The 9,478-nt window shown below is 42.1% G+C and overlaps 1 non-coding gene across 1 annotated transcript; it reads right to left on the bottom strand.

Moving 5' to 3' along the window:
* Window positions 1–9,152: 9,152 nt before the first annotated feature.
* LOC112220424 lies at window positions 9,153–9,206 on the bottom strand. Its single transcript, XR_002948858.1, has one exon. It is a non-coding gene; the product is annotated as a U7 small nuclear RNA (small nuclear RNA).
* Between the last annotated feature and the right edge of the window lie 272 nt (window positions 9,207–9,478).

The raw sequence follows: 9,478 nt of genomic DNA, 5'->3' as shown, positions 1-9,478 counted from the left end.
GGAAGGGTTTTCTGAAGAGAATCTTCCCCCGTGGGGGGGGGGAACTAAGACTGTATCCCAATCTGCACCCTATTATAATGCAGTACTTTTGGCCAGGCTTCTGGTCAAAAGTAGTGCACTTTGAAGGGAATAGTGTACCATTTGGAATGCGGGCTTCTGGTCAAAAGGAGTGCGCTATGAATGGAATAGGGTATAATTTGGAATGCAACCCATTAATATACAGAGTCTACTGTACCAACTCTTGCTTTTGAATTTGGCTGAAACTCTGAAACGCAACACTGAGCACGCTCATTGAAAAGCAGGCAGGACAAGACAGACTCAGTCAGCCCCAATGAGCAGCACCTGTGGCCCCAAGTGACAAGCAATCAGAGATCTCTGGTGCAATCCCTCGCTTCTTTCAACCACCCAGACAGACAGGAATTTCTTGTCTTTCCTCCAGACAGGTGCTCATTAAAGGGACGCATCCTAAAATGTCCCCTATTGACTATAATGCACTACCAGGGCCTATAGGGATCTGGTCAAAAGAAGTGCACTATGTAAGGAATAGGGTGTCATTTAGGATGCAGACAAGAAGCACAAATCTATTCTGTTGGCAACGCTCATGTCCTCCTGCCTGACGTTGGGGTCAGAAAGTCCATCGTTTCCTTTCCTCTGGGCAGTTTCAATGTCGGTATGCCGAATGGCAACCTATACACTACTTTTGACCAGAACCCTATGGGCCCTACATAAGAAATAGGGTGCTATTTGGGACTCAGTCAATATCTGACAGACAGTGATGAACACTGAATACTGAGCAGGGATGTGGGGATATCTCCTCCTGATGCCTCTGACTGGACCAGCCAGGGCTGGGAAATCAAGCACAAGGCCTGGCCAAAAGTAGTACACTTCCAACGAATTAGGAGTAAGAATACTAGAATGGACTTGAACCATCTTCTGAGGGGATAAAGGTCAGCCATTTTGGTCAGGGAGTTGTCCAACCATGGTCTGCCAGTGCTGTGATAAGATGATACATTTGAAAAATGTATAGTGTATATGTATATTTAAAAGGTTTGTGACTTTTAGTGATTCATTTATGTCTGTCCCTCATTTTAAGGTGAACCCTGTTGCATGAACTGAACAATTGTTTTAATATGGTGAATCTATTCCTTTTTAAATATTTGTTGCCAAAGAAACATTGAACATCTAATAGTCAAATCATAGTGTAAAAGCAGGTGAGCTGGTTCTACTGTGTTTGGCCATTTTCTGTTGTTTTGTGGTGGGAAACTATTTGGGTCGAGCACAACACGTCAACCGTGTTAAAACCTCTTAAATGTAACTCAATGTAATCTACGTCATCCCCAAAAGTCATTATCATGAGAGGACCATAAACAATAACTAGTAATGCTGCATAGTCCAAGAGAGGTTCAAATCTCACCTTTCTAGTAAAAAAATGTTATAAATTGTTGAGGTGTAGTTACTTTTGAGGACACAAGTGCAATACACAATACACATATGAGGAAAATATGACACGTTTTACATGATGTATATCTTATTCAACAAAACTGAATAAGGGTTAGGGTTAACCCTAATTACTTACATTTTTTTCTAAATATAGCATAATAAATAAACGACTACCTATAAGATTTCACCTTCCTTATAACTGTAAAATACATATTTGTACATTTAGTGTTAGGGAAAACATGTATATTTTCTAAAGGTCTATCTTGATCAGCATGGCTGTGATTGTGAATGTCTCACAGAGCTCTAGCTTGGCTTCCAGAAGTCGTTCTGAACTCACCTTTCATCTCTGCTGCTTTTTGTTTTATGTTCTGTCTGTATGTTCTGTCTGTATGCTCTGTCTGTATGCTATGTCTTATGTTTGTGCTCACTGCTCAATAAGTGTCTATATTGTAATAGTTTTGAAATATTTATCCGTTATTTTACCAGGTAAGTTGACACGTTCTCATTTGCAGCAACGACCTGGGGAATAGTTACAGGGGAGAGGAGGAGGATTAATGAGCCAATTGTAAACTGGGGATTATTAGGTAACTGTAATGGTTTGAGGGCAAGATTGGGAATTTAGCCAGGACACCAGGGTTAACACCCCTACTCTTACAATAAGTGCCATGGGATCTTTAATGATCTCAGAGGCAGGACACCCATTTAACATCCCATCTGAAAGACAGCACCCTACACAGGGCAGTGTCCCCAATCCCTGCCCTGGGGCATTGGGATATTATTTTTTTGACCAGAGGAAAGACTGCCTCCTACTGGCCCTCCAACACCACTTCCAGCAGAATCTGGTCTCCCATCCAGGAACAGACCAGGACCAACCTTGCTTAGCTTCAGAAGCAAGCCAGCTGTGGTATGCAGGGTGGTATGCTGCTGGCAGTATGCTGCTGGCAATAACCTGCCCAGGGACTGCGGTTGAAAATTAGCCGGCTGGCTAAAACCGGCACTTTTACTGAAACATTGATTAATGTGCACTTTCCCTGAAAAATAAAATAAACTGAACTCAACTCTGTCTGTATGACAAACAGAAAGTATTTTTAGTTTAAAATCTATTAATTATTTTTAGATTACTGGTAGTAAATCGATCCCGGAATGTGCTACAGTGACAAAACCATGCTCTCCTGCCATGTTAAGATGTAAGAATTCCAGGAATGTGTGTTATTAGTGGCTTTGATGTAGGGTTCAGCCAAGAGTTGATGGACAGTCAGAGGAGCCAATGAAATGGTAGGAGGGACATCCCGGGTTTAAGTGCTGTCAGATTTCACATCCTGCTTCACACAGGCAGACTATACATACTTCTTTGTCCATGAGATTCAGGGCTACCACTTAATGCAAGCCATTTAGATTTATGGTGTCCACATAGATTTGTAAGCCAAAATGTCGGTCGGAATCAGATGCAGAACCACGCAGGTCCCCAAAAACATGGGACTTTACATCTAAGACATCGGGGCTCCCGAGTGGCACAGCGGTCTAAGGCACTGCATCTCAGTGCTAGAGGCATCACTACAGACCCTGGTTTGATTCCAGGCTGTATTACAACCGGCCGTGATTGGGAATCCCATACTGCAGCGCACAATTGGCCCAGCATCTTCCGGGTTAGGGTTTGGCCGGGGTAGGCCGTCATTGTAAACAAGAATTGACTTAACTGACTTGCCTAGTTAAATAAAGGTGAAATACAATTAAAAAAAATAAAAAAATAATAAATACTCAGGCTAGAAACATTTTAGCAATTTTTAAAATTTGATTCAATTGCCACTCCTTGTTGCACACAACAATCTTCCATTCCCCGTGTCACGAAGGGGATTTTTGGGCTGATTTAAGATGAAATCATGTGACGGTCAACTCAGTCACTTTATTTCACACTTACTAGGCACAGACTATACTATTTTTTGCCATTTAACCTCTTGAGATGGTCAAATGTTTTTTTTATGAATTTGAACAAGTGCTCTTTATGACAGAAATTTGTTTTTTTACCAAGTTACACTTCTCAAAAGGCACCGAATTGGTGGAACGACCCCTTTTTGAAATAGGGTGCCATTTCAGATGCAGATAGGGTTTCCTTAACCTTCTCCACTGAGATAGGAAGAGAGAGAGTGTATGGTTGTCTGACCAGGTCAGGTCTACAGGGCATTGGAGAGAGACACGAAAATCACAAATGTACCCTCTAGCATCTCTAATTTTTTTATTTAAAAAGCATTATATTTATTCTCCTGGGTAAACTAGAAAGTGTCTGTTTAGGAGTGTAATTTCCTTGGTAAATGAAAAATGATGGGTCTCTATTTAGAAATTGGAATGGAGACAACAAGAACAACAACAATCATAACAGAATCATTGGTCAAGTCTCAAAGACACCTTAAAATGTTGCATTGAACATTTCTAAAAAGATAAGGAAAATTCACAGTTCCATGAAAGCTCAAATAAGTACTCTGGGCTCCAAGAAGTTAGTCGATATTTTAAAAAAAAAGGCAAACGACTGTCTCTCATCTCCTCTCGTAGTTGCAGCGTTTGCATTTCTATTGTCCTCTCTCAGCCCTTTCTCTAACCGTATTCACACACAAAGCGAATTATCAAATGTGCTCCAGTCCATTCAGAAAGATAATGAGTTTAGATTATCTTCAGTTGTGCTGTACACAGCATTTTTTGGGAAAGGAAAATTACAAATAATAAGGTCCATCCCTCAACATTCTTTTCTTAATATAACTGCTATTCTTGTAGCTTTTATGTTATGTTGTTTCTGGCAGAACTGGTTGCCAACTCTGAATGTTGTAAGATTTAAAACGTTTAAACACGAGAATTGGGGAAGATAGCTATGGTTGTATCTCAAATGCCACCATATTTAGTTTATAGTGCACTACTTTTGACCAAGGCCCATAGCCCTGAATAGGGAATAGGGTACCATTTCAGACAACCCCAGTCTTCCTCTGTGGGCGGATAGGATCATCGTCTCAGTCTGGTCTCCTCAGCGTTTTGTGGTCCGATCCTGTTTTCCATTTATTGAGGAGCAGAAACAGTTTGTATAAAGAAAAAGAGTTTGACATGAGAAGCTGCTAAAAACAATGACGTGTGAGTCATCGGGGTGTTTGGAAGTGAGACACAGGAGCTAAATTGATGTTTGTGTGTACTAGGGCTGAAGGTCTCAGTGGCTTGGCTTTGTGAAGGGGAAACTATGTGACACTGTGTCTTTAGGGTATCCTCTCTCTATCTCTCTCTCTCTCTGTCTGTGTCTGTCTCTCTCTCTGTTTGTCTGTGTCTGTCTCTCTCTCTGTTTGTCTGTGTCTGTCTCTCTCCCCCTCACTTTCTTTCTATGTATCTCTCTCTGTGTCTATGTGTTTCTGTCTCTCTCTGTCTCTCTCCCTACCTCCCTCCTTCTCTCCCCCTCTATTTTCTTTCCTCTATTTTATCTCTCGCTCTCTCTCTCTGAATCACTCTCTCCCTCTCTATCTTACTCTCCTCTTCCTATTGACGAATACACTGTTTCTCAGTCCATTATTCCCTGTTCTACCTTTTGAGCGATTTCGCAGTACCCTGAATTATTGAAATTATTTAAGTTGCAGATACAAAAAGAACAACCCCCACGCACCACACACACACACACACACACACACACACACACACACACTTCTTGAGAGCCACTCTGTCTGCCTGAGTAGCAGCATATGTTTGGTAAGAGAATAAACAGGTATTTCTTAATCCTAATGTACTGTAGGTAAGATGATTTGTGAGAGACTGAGGTTGCTTCCCAAATGGCACCCTATTTCCTATATAGTACATAGGCCCTGATCAAAAACAGTGCAACATAAAGGGAATATGGTGCCATTTGGGATGCACAGACTGAGTTAGTTAACACAAGGGAATATGGTGCCATTTGGGATGCACAGACTGAGTTAGCTAACACAAGGGAATATGGTGCCATTTGGGATGCACAGACTGAGTTAGCTAACACAAGGGAATATGGTGCCATTTGGGATGCACAGACTGAGTTAGCTAACACAAGGGAATATGGTGCTATTTGGGATGCACAGACTGAGTTAGCTAACACAAGGGAATATGGTGCCATTTGGGATGCACAGACTGAGCTAGCTAACACAAGGGAATATGGTGCCATTTGGGATGCACAGACTGAGTTAGCTAACACAAGGGAATATGGTGCCATTTGGGATGCACAGACTGAGTTAGCTAACACAAGGGAATATGGTGCTGTTTGGGATGCACAGACTGAGTTAGCTAACACAAGGGAATATCGAGTCCATTGCACAACTGAATGCATTCAACCGTAATGTGTCTTCAGCATTTAACCCAACACCTCTGAATCAGACAGGTGCGGGGGGACTTCTTCATCGTCCACTGCACTGAGGGAGTAGTTGTTGTTGGTTAACTGCCTTGCTCAAGGGCAGAATGACAGATTTTTCCACCTTGCCGGCCCGGAGATTCGAACCAGCAACGCTCCTAGCCGCTAGGCTACCTGCTAACACGCTCCCACCGAGTGTATAAAGCCCAAGGGGAAGACGTGTAACATCATAACACGCACAAATGATCAGAAGTCTTGTGCTCGAAATCTTTCATCAGTCGTTCTTCATGTCAGGCTTTCGTAAAACATCATGCACCTGTCTAATCCTGTTTAATACTTCTTCAAGTCTTCAGTCTTCATTCACCTGTCAGTCTAAGTTAACTTGGCCAAAGAAATGATCTGCTGATCTGTCCAAAAAGAGACTGGTGAAAGATAATTATCGCAGGTCTTATAACCCATTATGACTGCCTCATGTAATGCATTATATTGTACATGTATTTAAAGTGTTACCAGTGTATGTACAGTAAAAGCAAATATTTTCTCTCCCTAATCTCTATTTCTCTCCCTATTTGCTCATGTATCTTCGCCTCAGATCCTCCAGAGGTGGTCAGGTGACGATCGAGTTAGACAATTGTGCTGAGGCGAAGCTCATGAACCATTTGATCATCAGCACAGGGTCAGCTCAGCACCAACACCTGGTACAGAAGATGTTGTTCTGAGACATGCTGTGGCAATAGCGTTTGATGCTTTAACTACTGCTGTTTTTCTCCCCTTGGTGGTTCTTGGTGGTTCGGATGAGGCCTGGGCGAGGGCGAGGGGGGAGGCCCAGCATGTGTCTGAGGAGGCGAAGAGGGGCGAAGGGTGTTGGTGCCCTTGCCAGACGTGTTGATTAGTTGGAAGATGCCTGGTTGGAGGGGCAAAGGGGCACCCCTGCACCATTCTCTTACTAACCCACTGAGCCAATGAAGCTACTCATTAGCTCGGGCCTGCCCCATGCTTCCTGCTGTGTAGTCACTGCTCTAACCCACGTGGCTGACCGTCTCTCTGCAGGATCCAGGGTAAGTCAGGGAAATGTTTGGTCAGCTGCAGCCAGGTCTGGTTTCCTCCCCTGTTCCCTCTCCTCCCCTCCTCCACTCTTCTCCTCCCTCTCTCAGTCTGAGATGATAGAGCAGGTGTTGGGAGCAGAGCTTAATGTGTTCTCTATACCATCTCTCTCTCTCTCTCTCTCTCTCTTATCTCCTCTGAAGATTCCCTCTCTTCTCTCCACAACATTAAAAACCAATTTAAAAGTGATTAAGCCCTCACCACACCAACATACTGAAATAACCTTTGACATTAATTTGTTTGAATTTGGGAGGTTGGGAGATATTGCTTTCTGTTGTGATTGATGTGTCTTGGGCCCGAGGCAAACAACAAATACACACACAGACAACTTTCTTTATCCAAGTGTACTTTAAACAGGTTTGTTTTTGCTTTGTGTTGCAATATACCGTAGCTTGAGAGGATTAGCAAACGTTCGTGCTGCAACTTTTCCTTAAAAGGAAAAAACTGTTGGGACTTGCTGCCAAATTCTTGTCCGGTATGATACAGTGAGACCAACACTGGAACATTTTAACAGCATGCACCTCATGTGTTTATTTCATCTGTGAGTGAGCTGCTACTGGGGGCAAGAGTGTGTGTGTGTGTGTGTGTGTGTGTGTGTGTGTGTGTGTGTGTGTGTGTGTGTGGTGGGGGAGGGCTGGGGCGGTGTCTCTTAGATCGGGTTGCATTTGAGTATCCTTCCTCATAACACATAGCCTTACATACAGTATGTTTAGTTATATCGTGTGATTGGCCAATATTCTATGACACACCATATCGTTCTCAGATTGATTGACATTTCCAGTCGTGTTGCTTTCTAGGGATTTTCAGACAAATCTTTAACTAGGCCACTTTTCCATTCTGGCAAAGCTAGGTAATGGTTATGGTAGTTAAATAAATAAAAACATTTGCCCCACAAGAAGTTACAGCTAAACATAGAAAACCACTCTGTAGCTAGACAGGTTAAGAGGCAGGTAGACCGTTTCTATATAAACAGCTCAGCAGATCACAGGACCTAAATATAATAGGCCTGAAGCAGCTCTAGCCTTTACCTCAGTCACTGGTTACATCCCAAATGGCACCCTACTCCCTATATAGTGCACTACTTTTGACCGGTGTCCATAGGGTGCCATGTAGGGAATAGGGTGCCATTTGGGTCATAATCTACAGTCATATCAGTTCCTCTTAAAAATAGACCCTGTGAATTTCTGCTTTTTTCTGCTCTGCCCCCAGGGAGACTGGGTTATTTCGGAAGCTTAAACATGACTATTTTTACTTGGAAACTGTCATGACAAGGTCTCCTGATTTAAAATGACTCTCAGTCTCGTCTCCAACATCTCTCTTTCTCTTTCTTTCTAACCCCTCTCTTTATCTCTCTCTCTCACACACCCAGTCTTCTCTCTCTCCCAAACACCGCCTCGCTCTTCTTTTCCTTTCTCTCTTCACCCTCTCTCCTTCCCTTTTCCTCTCCCTCTCCCATGATGTGCAGTCGTTCAGCTCAGGGTAGAGGGTAGGGAAGGATAATTACACCTGAGATCTGGCATTGATCCGTCATCATAATTCTTACCTGCTTCCACAGCATTACTCCACAGCAGTCATCGCCACAGCTGGCTCGAATGGTGGGGGGCGGGGAGATCAGCTCCACAATCTTGCTATCATATGCACATTATAAACCACGCTCACATTTGACATATTTCAGCAGTTTTTCAATATCTATTATATACACTGTATCAACATAGTCCACGCACATGTTCTGAAAGGATTTTTTCTTCACCCATCACTCTTCACTGCCATCTCCCAAAAAAATACCATAGTATACTATGGTATAAATACTATAGTATTCTCTGTAGTGTTTTTTCTGACTTTACTGTAGTATTCACTGTAGTATACTGTAGTATTTACTGTAGTGTTTTTGTGGACTGTAGTATACTGTAGTATTTACTGTAGTGTTTTTGTGGACTGTAGTATACTGTAGTATTTACTGTAGTGTTTTTGCGGACTGTAGTATACTGTAGTATTTACTGTAGTGTTTTTGCGGACTGTAGTATACTGTAGTATTTACTGTAGTGTTTTTGCGGACTGTAGTATACTGTAGTATTTACTGTAGTGTTTTTGCGGACTGTAGTATACTGTAGTATTTACTGTAGTGTTTTTGCGGACTGTAGTATACTGTAGTATTTACTGTAATGTTTTTGTGGACTGTAGTATACTGTAGTATTTACTGCAATGTTTTTGTGGACATTACTGCCGTATTTAATATAGTGGTTTTTTTTACTATCTTTAACATAGAAGTGGAGGCTTTCTACTTCAGAAAACCTACTAGGAGAAATATTAAAAGAGCACATTTTCCATAACCTGTAGGTAGGTAGGACTGGGGTCTGAACGGATAGTTCAGCCCTTCTGCTCTTTTCTATAACCTGTAGGTAACACAATATTTGATATATACTTAGCACGTAGGTTTCTCACTTACGGGTGGCACAAATTGGGATATGGGGTAGGGGAATGGTCAGGGTATATGCAAATGTAATATTGTAGTATATACCAGTTACAAAAGTGTAGTATTTTTGCAGACTGTATTGTTTTGTGGACATTACTGTAATATTTACTACAGTGTTTTAT

This window comes from Oncorhynchus tshawytscha, linkage group LG20 (genome assembly GCF_018296145.1).
Source record: "Oncorhynchus tshawytscha isolate Ot180627B linkage group LG20, Otsh_v2.0, whole genome shotgun sequence".
Taxonomy (NCBI): domain Eukaryota; kingdom Metazoa; phylum Chordata; class Actinopteri; order Salmoniformes; family Salmonidae; genus Oncorhynchus; species Oncorhynchus tshawytscha.
Note: the sequence above shows the minus strand (reverse complement) of the source record. Positions and strands in the feature narration are given on the sequence as shown.